The following is a 19939-nucleotide window of genomic DNA, read 5'->3' as shown; positions in this document are numbered from 1 at the left end:
GGCTTGGTGGACTTATCTACTCAATCCATCAGAAATGCCAGTTCGCTGAAATCTAGTCACCACACTACGTGATCTCTATAAAAAAAATGTTTGTCTTTAGGTATAAATACCGTAACCATTTCATTGTGTAACACACCATTCACAGCAGTCTATATTATCCCAAGCAAATTGCTAAACGTGATGTTATAGGCTCATTCATTCGGGTTCTCAAAATGCTGTGATATATAGTGCTTCCTAGGACACCTCAAAACATGGTGTGTTCAATAACCTAATTTCTTTAAAAGTGAAAGATTTTTTCGCCAATATTGCTTAATCAAGAAGAGTCATAGTGTTTCTCACCTACTGGTTGATGCCTACTAGCATCATGCAGCTCTCATGTGTTAGGGTGATGTCCTGTAGTCAAACACTGTATTAAATAAACAGTATTAGTTATACACCACCTTCTTCATTTGGGAACTCTTAACGCCGTATTTATTATACATCTAACACCCAAGCTTTCAACATACATGGCATATGCTGTCTTTTATTGTGTCTTTGTTTTTTGTGCATGCCCCACGACTCATGGTAACATTATTTAAACTGCGTTTCAATCCATTGCCTCTCAAAAATACAGAGTTGTGCTTTAAATTGCTACCGTATGTCAGGTCAATTCTAGGTGCGGTTTCTATTGGTAAAAATGCCTCGAAACTGCGAGTCTGCGGGGAAATTATTTGACTGCTCGTGTCAACCACAAGATCGTTGATCTGCTTGGGGCGAACAAAATAGTGCAGCGTATCTTCCCTTAAATCTGAACGAGCATGAAAATCTACGCTGTCTCAAGTGTATCTAGTGCGGTTCTGTCTAATCCTGCGTGGTAGGCGAGACCCTAGTCACACTTACTTCGTCAAGGACAACACCCCGCTGATCCACCTCTTAGGACACATCGTCTGCCGTCGGAGGAGTTGTAAATCTACTGTATCTCTTAAGTAGAGCATTTTCCTCTCGCTAATTGGTTTCTCTGTCCAATTACGTGAATTCTCTATGGTTGGACCAGGGGATGCTGGGTTGTGTGGTGACCTATGTGTGGTTACTGCACAGGGTTTCTGGGTAGTGTAGTTCTGTTACATAGCGTGTTAGGTGTTCCTTTCTATTTTCGTTGGCTTGCTTTTTTTTATTTGCGTCCAACTTTATCGATCTTCTAAAATTGTGAACTCCCAATCGGAGTTACAGAACACCATGTTTATTTATAATTTGTATGCGAGCGAAACCTGTGGCGGGTTAAATCGCAGTATGAGTTTGTAGCGATTACTTCACTTTCCACAGATTCTACTGAACACAGGTGTGATTTGTATTTATGCGCCATGTTAATGGAGCCATAATAGTCCAGCCCAATCTACACGTATTTAAAGGTGTCATTTTTACTAGTGGACTTTGTTCTTTTTTTATATTAATTAGTTCCTGGTTCCTTCAGTATGCTAGGGCATATATTGGTTACCAGAGATGTCTATTGCCCCACATATTGTTTTTAGAGTCTCTTATAGTATTGCTATTTTAACACAATAAAACAATCTTCTATGTTATCTGCCTATTGGCTAATAGGCTGAACCTTTATCATGTTTGAGGGGATCTGTTTGTATGGATACGCATTAATATATTTCATCGGTTCTATTCCATTGTCTAGGTATGTTCAAAACTTTCAGTTTTTTCAGCATACTAGGAGGTCATTTTATCGTGGTGTTGCAAACATTAGTTTCAACCATGTTATATGAGGCTCGTGTAAGACTAGGGTTTGGAGCTATGTTATAGTTGAGTTTAGTTGATCTTTTTGTTCTTCTTTTTCCTGCATTTTCTATTTACAATAGCCTGAATTCATAATGAATGCATCTTAGTGTATTCTGTTTTGAGTTAAGTCATGGAGGTTCACGGGATTTCCTCATTCAGACCTAGTGTTGTGCTTGACAAACGGTAGATCCATCTCTGTTCTAGTTTTAGTAGTTGTCCTTCGTTGCAACTGTTGGGTAGTTTTTCAATCACAGTCCAAGTGAAATCGTTCTCATTGTGTTTCTGGGTTTGGAAGTGACGCATCATCTTGGTAATTGTTTTACCACATCTAAATGTGCTACGATGTTCGTTGATTCTAATCTTCACTTTTCGTGTGGTCATGCCAATGTATATCTTCTTACATATGCATGTTATCAAGTAGACTATGTTTTGGCTATTACAATTGCTGAAGGTTCGTTGTTCCCAAGGGGTTCTTAAACCCTCATCAATCTCTTTGCTGGGTGTTGTTAGTCTACATACACTGCAAGACCCACATGGGAAGTGTCCAGCCACCTCTGGTAGATTCCATAGAGTGTTTTGTTGTCCTGTTTTGATTTGTTTCTTATTTGGACGAGTGTGGACAACGGAGTCCTTGATTGATTTACCTCAACTACCCAACAGTTGCAACGAAGGACAACTACTAAAACTAGAACAGAGATGGATCTACCGTTTGTCAAGCAACAACCACCTTTTGGATGGAATCCTTTTATGCAAGCACCTTTTCAACCACCACAGTTTGGATACCAATGGCAACCCTATCAACAGCCTTTTTTAGGGAGAGGCCGTACACGAGGAGGAGGCAATCGGAGAGGGCCCAGAGTACAGTGGGAAACGAACAGAGAAGACCCAACGGTACAGGAACCCAGACCTAGCACGAGCAAGAACACTCGGGAATATTAAACCTGAGCACCAGAGTCCTCTCAAGAACACAAGAAGAAGTGCTAAATAAAGGACTCGGCTTTGTCCCGATGAATAGGTCTAACCTCTTTAACTTAAGAATTGAACTAGCCGAATTTTTCCGTAGACTTCGACTATCTGTGTTCTTTTCGGAAACAGAGGGACCTGAGGAATTGGTTGACACTGCAGATAAAAACACTGGCCTAAGAAAGAAATCAAAATTTATCCCTCCAAACCATACCATGCCACCAGTACTACTAGCCTTTGAAAAGGCAGTAACATTGGATGTTGACCAACTAAAAGGCAATAACAACAGAACGTTCAATAATTTTACATCTATTGAATGGCGTACATTGGCGGAATTCGATAAGATGCATGATGTCATAATTAAACCAGCGGACAAGGGAGGAGCAACAGTGATACTACCCATTGAAATGTACAAGAACGAATGCCTGAAACTACTAAATGACCCCCGAAATTACTCACGACTGCAAAGAGATCCAACTGAAAATCTGAAACTAGAAATACACGAGATGGTAACGAAAGCAGCAGAAGAAGGATGGATTACCACCGCAGAGGAGAATTTTTTAAAAGAAATGGACCCAAAGATACCGTACTTTTATATTCTCCCTAAAGTACATAAGAACATACATCCACCACCGGGAAGACCGATCGTATCAGGCATCGGTTCGGCGCTGGAACCACTCTCGAAATTTGCTGACCATTTTTTAAGACCAATGGTACAAAAAATGCCCTAGTATTTGAAAGACACACAAGACATCCTGTTGAAACTTCAACCACTGAGGTTCGATCCAACTACCGATTATCTGATGACCCTGGATGTGGAAGCACTGTACACCAGTATCCCACAAGAGGCTTCCCTCACAGTAATAGAGAAACTGTTAAGATCGGAGAATTGGACATCAATAACACCAATAAAGTTTGTTGTCGATTGTGTAAGATTAGCCCTGACTAGGAATTATTTCGAATTCGAAGGGGAATACTTTCTACAAACCCATGGTACATCTATGGGCATGACCTGCGCACCTAGCGGAGCTTGCCTCTACGTTCACGACTTCGAAATGACCTTCATCTATAACGAGACAAATCCATACCAAACCAACTTAGGGGTGTGGAAGCGCTGCATAGATGACATCTTTATAATCTGGAAAGGAGATGCCGACAGAGCACAAGATTTTCTGGCTTGGTTGAACTCTAGGGACGAATACCTGAAGTTCACGATGACCTTAGCGAGAGATTCAATTACTTTTTTGGACCTTAAAATCTAGCCAACAGAGGGGATACTAAAAACAGAAGTGTTTTACAAACCCACTGATGCCAACAATCTACTTAGGTACGATAGCTTCCACCCCAAGGCCCTAAGAGATAACTTGCCAGTAGGTCAATTTCTAAGATTGAGAAGGAATTGTACAGACAAGGCGAAATATGAAATCCATGCTGAGAAACTAGCACAAAAATTGAAGACCAAATCATACCCAAAAAGATTGATTAAACAAGCGTACAAAAGGGCAAAGAACAGCAATCGAGAGGGACTGTTGGAACCTACAAAGAAACCTGAGAACAAAAGAATGGTGTGTGTCACCACCTTTGGAACAGAATCTAATAAAGTAAAAGGAATTGTCTTACGACCTTGGAGAACATTAAATTCTGGTGGTTTAAGATTGGAAAAACCATTATTTGCCTTTAAGAGAGGTAAATCAATCAAGGACTCCGTTGTCCACACTCGTCCAAATAAGAAACAAATCAAAACAGGACAACAAAACACTCTATGGAATCTACCAGAGGTGGTTGGACACTTCCCATGTGGGTCTTGCAGTGTATGTAGACTAACAACACCCAGCAAAGAGATTGATGTGGGTTTAAGAACCCCTTGGGAACAACGAACCTTCAGCAATTGTAATAGCCAAAACGTAGTCTACTTGATAACATGCATATGTAAGAAGATATACATTGACATGACCACACGAAAAGTGAAGATTAGAATCAACGAACATCGTAGCACATTTAGATGTGGTAAAACAATTACCAAGATGATGCATCACTTCCAAACCCAGAAACACAATGAGAACGATTTCACTTGGACTGTGATTGAAAAACTACCCAACAGTTGCAACGAAGGACAACTACTAAAACTAGAACAGAGATGGATCTACCGTTTGTCAAGCACAACACTAGGTCTGAATGAGGAAATCCCGTGGACCTCCATGACTTAACTCAAAACAGAATACACTAAGATGCATTCATTATGAATTCAGGCTATTGTAAATAGAAAATGAAGGAAAAAGAAGAACAAAAAGATCAACTAAACTCAACTATAACATAGCTCCAAACCCTAGTCTTACACGAGCCTCATATAACATGGTTGAAACTAATGTTTGCAATACCACGATAAAATGACCTCCTAGTATGCTGAAAAAACTGAAAGTTTTGAACATACCTAGACAATGGAATAGAACCGATGAAATATATTAATGCGTATCCATATAAACAGATCCCCTCAAACATGATAAAGGTTCAGCCTATTAGCCAATAGGCAGATAACATAGAAGATTGTTTTATTGTGTTAAAATAGCAATACTATAAGAGACTCTAAAAACAATATGTGGGGCATTAGACATCTCTGGTAACCAATATATGCCCTAGCATACTGAAGGAACCAGGAACTAATTAATATAAAAAAAGAACAAAGTTCACTAGTAACAATGACACCTTTAAATACGTGCAGATTGGGCTGGACTAGTATGGCTCCATTAACATGGCGCATACATACAAATCACACCTGTGTTCAGTAGAATCTGTGGAAAGTGAAGTAATCGCTACAAACTCATACTGCGATTTAACCCGCCACAGGTTTCGCTCACATACAAATTATAAATAAACATGGTGTTCTGTAACTTCGATTGGGAGTTCACAATTTTAGAAGATCGATAAAGTTGGACACAAATAAAAAAAAGCAAGCCAACGCAAATAGAAAGGAACACCTAACCCGCTATGTAACAGAACTACACTACCCAGAAACCCTGTGCAGTAACCACACAAACGTCACCACACAACCCAGCATCCCCTGGTCCAACCATAGAGAATTCACGTAATTGGACAGAGAAACCAATTAGCGAGAGGAAAATGCTCTACTTAAGAGATACAGTAGATTTACAATTCCTCCGACGGCAGACGATGTGTCCTAAGAGGTGGATCAGCGGGGTTTGTCCTTGACGAAGTAAGTGTGACTAGGGTCTCGCCTACCACGCAGTATTAGACAGAACCGCACTAGATACACTTGAGACAGCGTAGATTTTCATGCTCGTTCAGATTTAGGGGGAAGATACGCTGCACTATTTTGTTCGCCCCAAGCAGATCAACGATCTTGTGGTTGACACGAGCAGTCAAATAATTTCCCCGCAGACTCGCTGTTTCGAGGCATTTTTACCAATAGAAACCGCACCTAGAATTGACCCGTCATACGGTAGCAATTTAAAGCACAACTCTGTATTTTTGAGAGGCAATGGATTGAAAAGCAGTTTAAATAATGATACCATGAGTCGTGGGGCATGCACAAAAAACAAAGACAGAATAAAAGACAGCATATGCCATGTATGTTGAAAGCTTGGGTGTTAGATGTATAATAAATACGGCGTTAAGAGTTCCCAAATGAAGAAGGTGGTGTATAACTAATACTGTTTATTTAATACAGTGTTTGACTACAGGACATCACCCTAACACATGAGAGCTGCATGATGCTAGTAGGCATCAACCAGTAGGTGAGAAACACTATGACTCTTCTTGATTAAGCAATATTGGCGAAAAAATCTTTCACTTTTAAAGAAATTAGGTTATTGAACACACCATGTTTTGAGGTGTCCTAGGAAGCACTATATATCACAGCATTTTGAGAACCCGAATGAATGAGCCTATAACATCACGTTTAGCAATTTGCTTGGGATAATATAGACTGCTGTGAATGGTGTGTTATACAATGAAATGGTTACGGTATTTATACCTAAAGACAATTTTTTTTTTTTATAGAGATCACGTAGTGTGGTGACTAGATTTCAGCGAACTGGCATTTCTGATGGATTGAGTAGATAAGTCTACCAAGCCCTAAATAGTGAGCACATAGTCAGGTGGTGCACCGGCACTCCAACTTTATTTTAGCAAATAAGAGCACGATATAGGTACAATAGCATTAGAGACTTACAAATGTACATAAAGTATAGATGTTTTATTGTCTCTCTGAATTTTCTATAGAAAATCTACTGGAGTTGGAGTAAAAATACGTACAGGTGAGTGCATTAGGCCTCACGTTTGGGTTGCATGTAGCACATGCACTGATACACGGCAGGGACCTTAAAGATAAGGAACAGAAATATATATTGCCCTGACGAAGGCCCTCAGACCCGACCGGGCTACCTACATGGGCCGAAACATGTTGGCACACAGTTGAGGGTACATTTGAATGAAATTACGTTCAAAATAACCCCAATATAAAGTTTTTAATGATACCAAGAGTACCCTAGAATAAAGGACTAAATAGGGGTATACTCGTAGGTACTTTTAATTCAAATCTGGTTCCCTGCTTAACCAGTTACTCATTTATCTAAGCACTCCCATTACATCTTTGGTTGAGTCGGCCCAGAGAGTACCATCTACTCTGGGTGTGGAGTATTTGCCTATGATGAAGCATGTCACTATTATGTGAGTGAGGCTTTTACTTCAATATCTTTGATATTCCACCTGACGAGTAGGTATTGGAATAACACTCCATTACATCTGAAGATCGTGTGGTTCTATCTTTCTAACAACAGTTGCTGATTGTGAAAAAAAGTTTATTTGGGAGAACGCAACTATGTTGTTTATTCTCTCACTCTCTGTGTGTGAAAAACATAGCTACAAACCATGCTATTGCAGTATTATCTTATCTTACTGCTAACCTCGTACATATTGTATTTCACAGTCTGTCTTATGATTGTAGCAATTCATATCTCTTGCATGAGAAATAAGACTGTTCAATAAACCCTTTTATTGAAACGCCCGTCTCTCTATTTCTGCGCAACTCTGTAGAAACGAAGCATTCACGATTGACCGAGTGAAACTGTTATCTATTGTTTCCACGATTCTGAGACTGTTCCGATTCTAAAGGGAAACAAAGTTGTCATGTTTATGCGGTTGTCAGAGACTAATCCCTTCTTGTATATTCGAGAAGATTCTAGTGACCTCTGAGTTAGCCGGCACACACAAGTAATTAAGGGGCATATGTATCAAGCTAATTTTTACTCGCAAACGCTGCGAATCGCAAAATACAGCGTTTGCGAGTAAAAATTCGCAAAACGGGATGTATTAGGCAAAATCCCATCGCAAAATTAAGGAATTGCTAATTTAGCGATTTCTTAATTTTGCGTAATCATTTAAGAAATCGCACATTGCGATTTCTTAAATGATATGTAAAAAGCACCCAAGTTGTGCGAATTATCCTTAAGAAATCGCAAATTACCACCAACTTCCAGTTGGTGGTAATTTGCGATTTCCTTTCAAAATGCACTATTTTTAATTTTGCAAAGTGCCACGTGACGCTCATACATGCCCTTAGGGCATGTATGTGCGCCATATGCACACACATGCTCATTTCAGGGGTGCATCAGGGTGTCATCATGACACCCTTGCACCTTTGAAATTATTCTCAAATAGCGATTAGCAAATTGCGAATTCGCTATTTGAGAATTACTTCCCATTCATTCCTATGGGTCTCCTGGCCCATAGAAATGAATGGCCAGGTATTCCTTAATTGCGATTTCGCAATTTGCTAATCGCAATTAAGGAATTTTAAGAAATCGCAAAAAGTTTGCGAATTTTTAAATACATCCCGTTTTGCAATTCTCAAATAGCGATTCCTTAACAATCGCTATTTGAGAATCGCAAATGGTGATGTTGATACATATGCCCCCAAGTTTAATATACTCGATAGAGACATACTGACCTTAGTCCTATGTCAAATCTATAGTGTATATTATTCCAATGCGCAGAGCCTATCAGGGATATAGGAACTACACTACATGGCGCCCAACGGTTTGGTAAGGCACTAATTTAACGCTTGATACTGAAGTAACTCAGTTGTGCTTTTCTCAGAAACCCTCTACTCATAAAGCTCCATAAGACGTCTGGAGTGGGTATGGATAATATCTGCCATAGCTGAGTAGGACGAAAGTCCTATGTGTTAGCTGTTTGGTTTTGTTCAACGTTGAAGGATACAGTGTTTCAAAATATTGTGCACCTTATCTTTGTTCCCTTGAAACTTGCTCTGAAACTTTCATTAAACAATGTCCGAAAACGGCACAAACACCGATACTGGTGGAGCTGTGGCTGACCAAATCACAGCAGCTTTTAATCGTACAGGTTTTCAAGAAACTGACGAGGATGCTATAATCATCCCACCAAATTTAAGGAGAGCCATCACTCTAAAACTGATAAAACATGGTCTGACACCAAGAGGTGGTAGAGCAGTTTTCGTGATAGACGCACATGAATCTCACCGGACAGAGGTATTCTATTCATGGATAGTATTCCCAGAATCAAATCCAGTAACACATGTGTTTCACTTCTACAAAGAAGATGAACCACCTGAGGAATATAATCCTTTTGAGGATATTGTAATTCCACTCACATAGCAGAAGCATGAGCTCTGGTTTAAAGGTGCCCTAAAACATTACAATCACATTACCAGTCTCGGTCCACTAGGTAGACCAGGAGCAACATGGTCGATTTGAATCAATGTCGGACAAGGAATTACTTAATAACATACAAAAGTTAATAGAAATATACAGTTAAACCACAACTGTCTGAAAATCCTGATAAGGTCTTTCCTAAAAACACTCCTACCTCTTCTAAAAAGAAATGGGAAAATAGCAAGCAGAATTCCAAAGAGAAGCATTCTCATTCCCAAGGCAGGTCTCCTCCACAGAAGGAGCCCTCTGAAAGGAGGTACAACCTCAGGAATAGGGATAATTTGAGAAAACCTGACGGATATCAAGATAATGATACACGTTCCTCTCGTACCTTTCAGATTTCGTTACAGACATCTGAAAGAAGAGGACGGTCAGAATACAAGGAAGAACGCGTGAAGTCCAAAGACGATCAACACGTTCAGAAAAATAAAGCAAAACCTCAATTCTCCAAGAAAAAGGTAGCGGGTCTGAAGATCAGACATGCCGAGAATGCTGAGAACCCAACTCATGAACGGAGAATGGGCCCAGACCATGCTGGACAGTGCAGCAGAAGTTACAATAGCTCACCAGAACCTGAAGGGACTTCTGGAGACAATGGACTTGAATGAAGACATACATGTTGAGACTGTAGACACCAGGGTTAGTTCTCCACATAGGTTATATGAAATAACACTCCGGATGGAGGGAGACATACCAAGAAAAGTGAAAGCACTCTTTTGGGAGCATCTTTCAAAGGGTTATGATATACTTTTTGCAGAACCGGACTGGCCACCAGAGTTTGTCAGGGAGTGCCCACATGGCGGGGCCATCATTATGCCTTCCTTCTCCAACCATGTTCCAGTTCATTTAAAATATTCATTAGCCAGGAAATGGGCAGTAGCCCAAGCCCCAGCACTATATAAAAATCATGTAAGATGGGATGAGGACTCACCTCACCATAAAATCTAGTTAAAAAATCAACCGAGTGCACAAAGGCAGTACCCAGTTAAGCAAGAAGCTAAAAAACTGGTCATGGAGATTTTAGATCAACTTGAATATTAGGGGGTGATCGAAACATGCACCTCATCAATGAACAATCCTTTGTTTCCTGTCTCCAAACCAGACAATACATATCATCTAGTTTTGGATTACAGACACTTATATTCTTGTTGCAAAACATTTGCAGTATAAAATGCACATGGTACAGCCTTAATGAATAACATTGTGCCTAAAACATATAAAACCACATTAGACATTTCAAATGGTTTCTTTTGTCAAAATATTGCACCACAAAGCAGACATTTGACAGCTTTCTCAATAATGGGGACCCAGGGTCAATTTTGTCGACTGCCCCAGGGATTCAAAAACAGCCCGGGGTTATTCCCAACAAGGGTAACAGAGTTACTACAAACTTATGATGACGAGGTATTGTCATATGTCGATGATATATATCTGACAGACAATGACCTGGATAGGCACTTGAACAGGGTGAGCACCATAATATTGGGCTTTGCCTCAGAGGGTTACAAATTCAACTTTAAAAAGTCAAGAATTGCCCACCTCAACGTACTTTTCCTAGGATATGAACTATCAAGTGAAGGCAAAAGCCTGCCAGCCAACGTTTTAGAAAAGTGTGCGCTGCTCCAACCTCCAAAAACGCTGAAAAATTTACAGTCGATTCTAGGTTTCCTGAATTTTGGAAGAACTTACATTTTAAATTATACAGAAAGGGTTAAACCTCTCTACGAATTAATCAAACCTGATTTTAAAATCACACATTGGACACAAACACACACAGAAATTTTGCGTTCACTCCAAACAGACATGTTAGCAACTAAATACTTGAAAACACGCGTAAACGTACGCAACTTAGTGATCCGAATAATTCTGGGTCAATGCGGATTCACCTACTTAACTTTTAACAAAGGTGAAAAAATACCAATTGCATACAAATCCCACTTGTATACACAAGCAGAAATGAAATTCACTTCTACAGAAAAAATTCTGACAGCAGTTCAAACCGCTGTAGCAAAAGAAAGAGCCCTAGCACAGGGGAAACACATTATGGTTGTGACTCCTGTACCAGCCCTAGAGGCAGTTACAAAGGCTAGTATTCCAAATGCAAAAGCTTTACATCCGAGATGGATACAATGGGTTAATTCTCTTGCTGCACCTGATGATGAATACGTTTTTGATCCATATTTAAAAACACAAGCATTCCTGCAATAAGAACACGAATGTCCTCTGCCTACTGAAATTCTCCCTCTTGACCAGTACGAATTTATAATTTATACTGACGGATCTGCACAGCCCGCTACGGGGAGTTAACAAGCTTACAGTGCAGCCTGTGCTATTGTTAAAGGTTGCATGCGAGATGGACAATTCAGACCAATGGTCACAAAATCCCAATCTCTAGGAGATTGTACAGCTCAGCGAGGTGAACTACAAGCATTTAAGATGGCACTTGAAAATACAGATCGCAAATTCCCCACACTGATAGTCTGCGATTCCTTTTACTGTGTTCAATCTTACAATTAATATTTACAGAATTGGATTCAAAATGGTTTCAAAGATGCAAAAGTTGGCACAATCAATCACAAATTGCTTTGGGAACAAGTAGTTCAGTTGTAAAACGGACTACAGAACACTCATGTGACACACACGCTGAGTCACCAATGTGATGGCGTTCACATTGAAGGGAATTCATTGGCTGATTAAGCCGCAAAAGGGGCTGTGCAAACGGCTTCTGTAGCTGCAATCACTCATTCAAAAATGAAAATAAACAGCGAAATAATGCTGGCTGTCAATGCATCAAGCAAAGGCAGCGTTGCGGCATTACCTAAAAAGTTTCCACTCAAATACTCATATATAATTGATGCGAACAATGTTCCGTTTGCTCGAATCCCTGGAGTGGGGAATAGGGGGATAGGGTAATACTAAACATGGAACATAGATTAGGACTAATCCTAGCAGCACATGAAGGAATCGCCTTTGCCCATGCAGGTGTTTCCGCCACAGTATTATTATTAAAACAGAGATACTGGTGGCCAGGCATTAGGAAACAGACCAGGAATTATGTTTTGGACTGCGAAATGTGCCAGAAGATAAAAGTCTCAACTGTGAAACGTCCTGCGCAGACGCCCCTTTTAATTTCAGATAAACCATTAGCATGTGTTTCCCTGGACCACTGTGGTCCCTTACAAAGGGATGGGAACTATAAATATATCATGGTCGCAGTGGATTCGTGCTCTAGGTTCCTATGGATGTGGATGTGGCCTCAGCGCTCGGCTGACTCTCAATCTGTTATAAAAGATTTGCGAGTCTTTATCGGCACATATGCAATGGGCACACTACATTCTGACCAGGGTCCTGCGTTTAGCTCTAGGGCTTACAAAGAAACCATGGCCAGTAGGATGTAGCATTGCGGTATTCTTCTCCATTCCATCCTGAGGGAAATTCTGTTGTGGAAAGAAAAAACCGGGACATAAGGCAGTCTATAACAGCTAGGGTATTAGGTTTAGGTGTTGGGTGGGTCAAACATTTATATGGGGTCCAGCACACAATAAACAACTTGCCAAGAATTTCTCTAGGGGGTCTCACTCCATATGAGGTCCTGTTTGGGAGTAGAATGTTGGTTCAGGACTTAGATATGAAAGGCACAGTGGTGGAAAACAATCAACTTGATGTCAAAGATCGTTTGGCTGTTTTACAGGACTCAAATGAACTAAGAACGCAACAAAGCAACATGGTCCTGAAGCCAACCACCACTAAGAAAAATCCGGCCATCCCAACAAGGCCTGTCTGGATCCCAAAGTTTGGGGATCTAGTCAGAGAAAAGATCACGCATAAGAAGGAATTTGGGCCTTCATACAGACAACTAGCAATCCACGGATAAAGAACAGTACTTTAGCCGCCCCTTGCAGGTAAAAAGGAGAAAAGATTTGTGTTCATCGACCTGATCAAACCACACTATGTGGCCGATACTGAACAGTAGGCCAAGTGGACTCCGCCAATGTAGCAGACGCACTTCTCTAGCTACAATCCAAGAGGTTCAAACTGAGAGACTTATCCCCTTTGAAGTTTCGACAGTAAGAAAAAGAGGACTAAGCAACAATGTTATGGACCTTGTACATCTTGAGACCCAAATACCAGTTCGTCCAGATATACCTGTTTACAACGAAGTAACAAGTGATCAACTGGTACCAGCAATTTCATCAAATACGGATGCAATTCCAACCATTGACAGAACTGCATCTGGCTATTTCATGAACTTTGATACGTTTTCTGAGGATCCTTGCGAGCCTGAAATGACGCCAGTACAAAGAACTTTCAAAGAACAAGCAACAGACTTTTTTCATCTACTGGAAAAAACTTATCTGGTTTCATCATGGATTGAAGTATGGATTGTTTTCGGAATGTTCTTCTTACTACTTTGGTTAGCTCTGGTAATAACTCTGGGTATGCTGATTAATGGAAGATATATGCAAATGGACACAGCAAGTAAAAGAGTGAACTTACTTCTCCAGCCACACAAATCATCCCATCGTGAAGCAAGAGACTTGTCAGCAGTGAACATCACAGCGATTCCAATACCAGATGGTATAGGTTGGGACAAAACCGAATATGACATTTTTGGCCCGTCTGAGCTTTTGAAGATTCCACATTTAATTAAAATGTCATTAAGTGACTTTACTACCTCCAGTACCTTTTCTGATGATTGGGACTTCGAGACTGTTAATAATATGATGTCTGATCTAGAGATGTCAACTGCATTCACTAATAATTAATATTTACAAGGTTCATCAGACTATGAACAACTGTATTGTTATAACCACTATGGCCATAATTTCTTGTATACATCTGCAACACCTAGAAATGTATTTATGTATAACCAATGGGTCCTACGCCACCAAAGGGTAGCTGGAAAACATTTGCAATGAAATTTCCATATTTTTCAGGGTTTAATATCTCGAATGCCGAGGCATTTTACTTTAAGATTGTCAATAGGACAGGAATGAAAACTATGTTAACGAATACCAAACAGATTTATTCTACAGCCTTTATTGCCCAACTGTCTAGACAGGGTTATGACTTTTGGAACGACAACATTGAGACGAAAACTATCTGGGTTACTAAAGATTGGCAAGTACAGGGAATAGAAGTTTTGTTTAGAGCCTGTATCATCCCTGAGCAAATTATGTTTTTGAATGACACTGTCCAACAAACAGCATGCCTTGGATTAGCCAAGATAAAAGACATGAACACTCCGTCTATACCTGCACCTACAAGTGAAAACACTGCACAGGGGGAGGTCGACGTACATACTATTTTGAAAAATAACAGATCAGATCCTGAATGGAAAAAATGGTTGCTCTGGCCCTTAGACACAAACTGTCAAGATAGATTTCTGTATAAAACAACAAATCCGATGGTCTGTTAGTTGAAAAGAGGACCAAACAAACATATAACATGAAGAGTACTACAAAGCAATCATTAACAAAGTGAAGAGAACCTTGCGAAAAATAGGATTTCCATCAATTACCAGAGTGGTCAGTGTCATCATTTGGATATCCTTCCTACCATCCACTAATACCTCTTGATCACAGAGGAAAACAATGTGGATTAGGTTTCGATCAGGTCAAAAAGGAAGGAAACAAAGAGGAGACAAGTTCTCGAAATTCAGTGATAGAATTTCAGTGCAGTGCGTGCGTGTGAGGTTAAAAAAGGATTTAGAAAGGAAAACACTTTAATCGAAAATATCTCTTATAATACTTGTTAAAAATAGTGCAGAAGCAGCTTGAAAATATATATGCTGCCTCACAATGTGGTCGACATGTTTCAGCCCTCTCAACTTCTAGTCAGGGGCTTTCTTCAGGACCTAGATTGCTACTGCATTATAAATGAAGTGAAAAAGTGATATACATTTGAAATTCAATACAGCCTTACGAATTGCATTCCTCTGTACAAACAGGATACAGTTGAAACCTATAACATAAAATATACAATGTAGTACTCAAAATGAAACAGTCCATCCAGTACCAAAACAACTCCAAAGTGGTTATATATCCTGTGGGACATCTAGTATAACCACAGTCACTCACATTTATATGATGTATATAACAAAACAAAAACTATTACCAAACTGATTTGCTCACCCGTTTTGTATGAGGATAGGACCTCACCTCACCCAGCAACAACTCAGGTCTCGGAGGCCCCGCTCTGGGCAGAAAACAGACAATAAAGAGAGAGGAAAACAGAAGAATAGAAATATCAAACTGCCCCTCGTATTATTTCTGAAATATGTAATTTTATCAATTTTACAATTGCCCTAGCACCTTCCATTAACAAAACTGAAGTATGAATTAAAATATTCATGGCTCTGTCCAGAGTCGATGGCTGAAGACATCAGCTCCTTCTTGTCCTGAAAGACCGAATTGTGTATCCGTCCAGTCTATGGATGTATATACTCTCTCTATTGTCCATGTGTATCTTTATACTAGTTGTAGGGATAAGTCATTGTCTAAAATTGTTACCTCTTATTTCCTCTATTACCCAAGGTGCTGCATGTGCGCCCATATATAATTGTTCAATGCAATGCCCAACAACAAAGAGCAAAGACAAAATGGGCCCTACAAACTTGTGTGCCTTTCGCATAGGGAGGTAGCTGTCTCAAAATATATACTATATAGCATTACTATAAAAAGTCTTAAGCAGCATCTAGAAAAAACTCTTGATAGTCTGTACAAGCAATAAGTTTCTTGTTCAAAAGTCTAAGCATAGTGGTATCAGTGTGCTAAATTAATTCAGACCATGCTGTATCTAACCTCGTGTGCATCATTTTTCTAATACTATGAATTGGAATGAAAATGAGTTGGGAGGTGAGCGCAAAACAGATCGAGAGCCAGGACTCGGGAAGCTGCTTAAATAAAAAAACAGTCAATTTCATTTAAACCGTCAGTGGCTCTAACAACATGCCCATTAAGCTAGAAATAGAGAAAGGCAAAGAACGGATTGGATCTTCCATAATGAAAATGCTATATGATATATGCGCGGAGTCCTAAAGAAAGGCCGGTCCTTACCTATCCGTCGGTGCCTCAAGCTCGGACTGAGCTGAATAATGGAGGTGACAGATAGGTCTCGGGACCTTCTTTTATGTCGTACTGTGGTAAATAAAATCTTCTTTACCGTACTGAATTTCATACGGAATCTTAAAATAAAGGAAAATAGCTCAAAATAACAAGAGGCAGAATCCGTGGTATAAGAGGTTTTCTAAATGGGCTTTATTCCATTCAAAATGGCCGACTCGAGTCGCGGCCTTCAGGTTCCGTCACCACGAGGGTTCAGGAAGTGAAGTACAATAATTTATTGACAGACATGTATTTTTATAATAAGTGCATTACAATGAAACGAATGTAGAAGGCGTAACATTTGATAAGAAGAGTGACAAAACAGGTACGTAATCGAAACTAGGCGTAATAAGGAATAAAAGAAACATGATTGGTTTGCATTATCAGACATAGGTGGATCTATAAGATAATACTTGGCATAGATGCGCGCGCAGCAGCATGACGTGTAATTGACGTGCAACTAGGGGGTGAAGGGGACTTGACATTTAGCTCTACATGTGGAGACGAGAAGTCTGGGGGGTCAAGTCAACCTAATCCCAAATCATATCTACCATCCTATGTTCGGAGAACTATGTTATCCACAAGGAAGGACTCTCGGACAGAATCTATTCTATACTAACTGTGTGTGCGTGTACAAGCGTCTAAGTGTCTATATGAGATGCGAGGGGCAGAAAACTTTCCATGGCAGCAGGGCTATGAATCACTTGCAGGAGGACGGAAAGGCTGAGTCCTTGCTTGTGAGCTAAAGGAAATGTTTACCTAAATCACTTGACAGGAATGCATCGGCTGAAGAGCAAAATAGATAATTCGAAGGTGAAATACAACTTCTTGGCAGGCAGGCGAAAACTGGCCGAGGCAGACATTGTTAGCTGCACAGGGAGTAGGACAAAGTTCATGGATACAGATGCGAGCTCAAGCTGAAGCTGTCAGAGACAGAGAGCAGGGAAAGGCTTTGAGGACAGAATCGGGCCTACTTGCCTGAACTGTAAAAATGGAGTAACTTAGCCATATAAAGTCGGTGGCCTTTCATACTTAGGAATCGAATATCCAGCCCATTGATGGCGGATCTGACAGAGAACATGTCGACGGAAGACACACATATGTTTGCGTCTTAGAAACTGGAACTGGAGGGAACATACATGTACTTGTAACATGCATATAGAACCGTTGGGGTCCAAGATAGGGGACATAACTGATCAGGAAAATCCACATTTCCACATTCCCTCCTTGTCCCCTTCTTGCCCTTCAAGAGACATCAATCTTCATCATTCCATCGATTTGCTCATGGAGCATCATTTCTTCTTCCTTCTTCTTCCGGCATTCTGAACGAGACCTTGGTGGTGGAATACACGATGTGGCACACAGACCACAAATCGCTGGTCCACATTGTAGACATAGACAGCAACTGAATAGTATGAGAAGGCCAATACCTAGGAAGGATAGAACTCTCCATCCCCAGGCTGATATCACACTCCAAAACCACCCGGACCACGTCCAAGTGCCTGGATTCTCGTGTATCTGGCTTACAATCTTATGAAGGCGTGTTATAGCTTTATATACAGATGGCGAATTTTCTGGTATGAATATGCAGCAGCTGGATCCGATGACCCTGCAAGCTCCGCCCCTATCGACCAGGATGACGTCAAGGACAAGACGATTCTGGAGAACAACAATTCTCATCGCTGATTGTTCCTCTGTCAGATTGCCTAGGGCGGCTATAGTCTCGTTTACTACAGCTTCAAGAGTCTTGGTGAGTCTGCGTATCAGCTTACTATTTGATATAGTACCTATATAGGGAAAGATACCTTTATTGAAATCTACATATTTGTCCCATGCTGTCTCAGTATAATCGACAACTGGGAGATCTCTTCGCTCTCTATTGTGTACTAAATGAACATTTCGATAATAATCAGGGGGAGCTAGGAAAACAGGTGGCAAAAGGAATGCTATGTAACAGGTACCATCCCAATCTAGAGGCAGACGCATATATGCCGTCTGGCCACATATGAAGTAAGAATGGCGAGAAGCTCTAAATGAAGATTTACCTTGATCACTATATTCTACTATAGTAACGCATTGGCTATGGCCCATATGTATGGAACCAACTTTTCTCACACATAATTCACCCTTAACTGGAAATACTGACATAGTGGGCAGAATTAGTTCAACTTCGGATTTGACATTCAAAATCATAAGATTAGGCGTAAAATTACCTAATTTATACACTTCATTTTCTAAATCAGTTCCTGTTCTACTGGGGTGACCCTCCTTATTAGGGTGACAGACTTTGAATAAAACTAGATTCAAATTTCCCCATATCCAATGTTGTTGATAAACTGCTGTGTCTGGGTCTATGGAATTTAATAAACTAAACCATGCTCCACAGGAGCCATTGTGTGTGAACGGATGTGGAAAGAAAGGCAGAACTCCTTTGTTATTCTGATAGGGAGGAAGTCGGCCACACACCCAACAATTGGTGGCATTACTAGTCTGATGGAAATGATGTAACATACTAATGAATGTGTTATTGCGCAGCGCAAGTCTATAGGACAACTCATGTGGCGGTAGGTCTCTAAAAGAATGTTCTCCAGTTATATTGAAAGCACGTTTAGAAACAGGATAATACATATGCAACAATATACTTGCAGTAACTATTAAAAAACTCAAGAAAAACAAAATTAATAAAGTCACAATACAGTGGCTACGCAGTGATTTACAATAAGCATGTCGTTTCATTATGATTCTGGACTCTACATGATTCAGACCTAAGGGATACATATCGGGACAGATTCAACCGCTTCACCTTGGAGAGGACTTAAACAATCAAATCGTCCGACAGTTTAGATCTGGACCTGAGTTTCTGTTTATAGAGTTCGGTGCTACTGGCCTCAGCCAAAGGTAGCTTTGAGTCAATGGGGGAAGACACACGGGGAGTACTGTTTGTGTCAGGAGGAAGTCCATGAAATTTTTTTATATGGCTGGAATGCACCCAGCCTTTCCTCCCTTCGATCTTCACAGCTGTTCTGGTCGTCAGCAGGACCAACTTAGGAAGCCTCCACCTTGGCTCCAGTTGGGTTTTCCGATCAAAATTCCTGACGAGAACATAATCGCCGGGAATTACGTCATGAGGTTTCACCTCGGTGTTGTCAGGAAAAGCTGCGACTACCTGTGAACGACAAGATTGTAGTGCAGACATCAAGGAAGCCAGGTAATCTGTCAGCATATTACAGTCAACATCAGTTATTTTACGGGGTATAGGCGTCCCCCACATATTCGGTGGCCTACCAAAGATCACCTCATAAGGCGATAGCCCTGTTCGAGAGTGTGCTACCATCCTCATGTAAAATAGCGCAACTGGTAAGGCTACTATCCAGTCCACACCCTTTTCCTGACATATTT

This window comes from Triturus cristatus, chromosome 10 (genome assembly GCF_964204655.1).
Source record: "Triturus cristatus chromosome 10, aTriCri1.1, whole genome shotgun sequence".
Taxonomy (NCBI): domain Eukaryota; kingdom Metazoa; phylum Chordata; class Amphibia; order Caudata; family Salamandridae; genus Triturus; species Triturus cristatus.
This window is presented reverse-complemented; position numbering follows the sequence as displayed.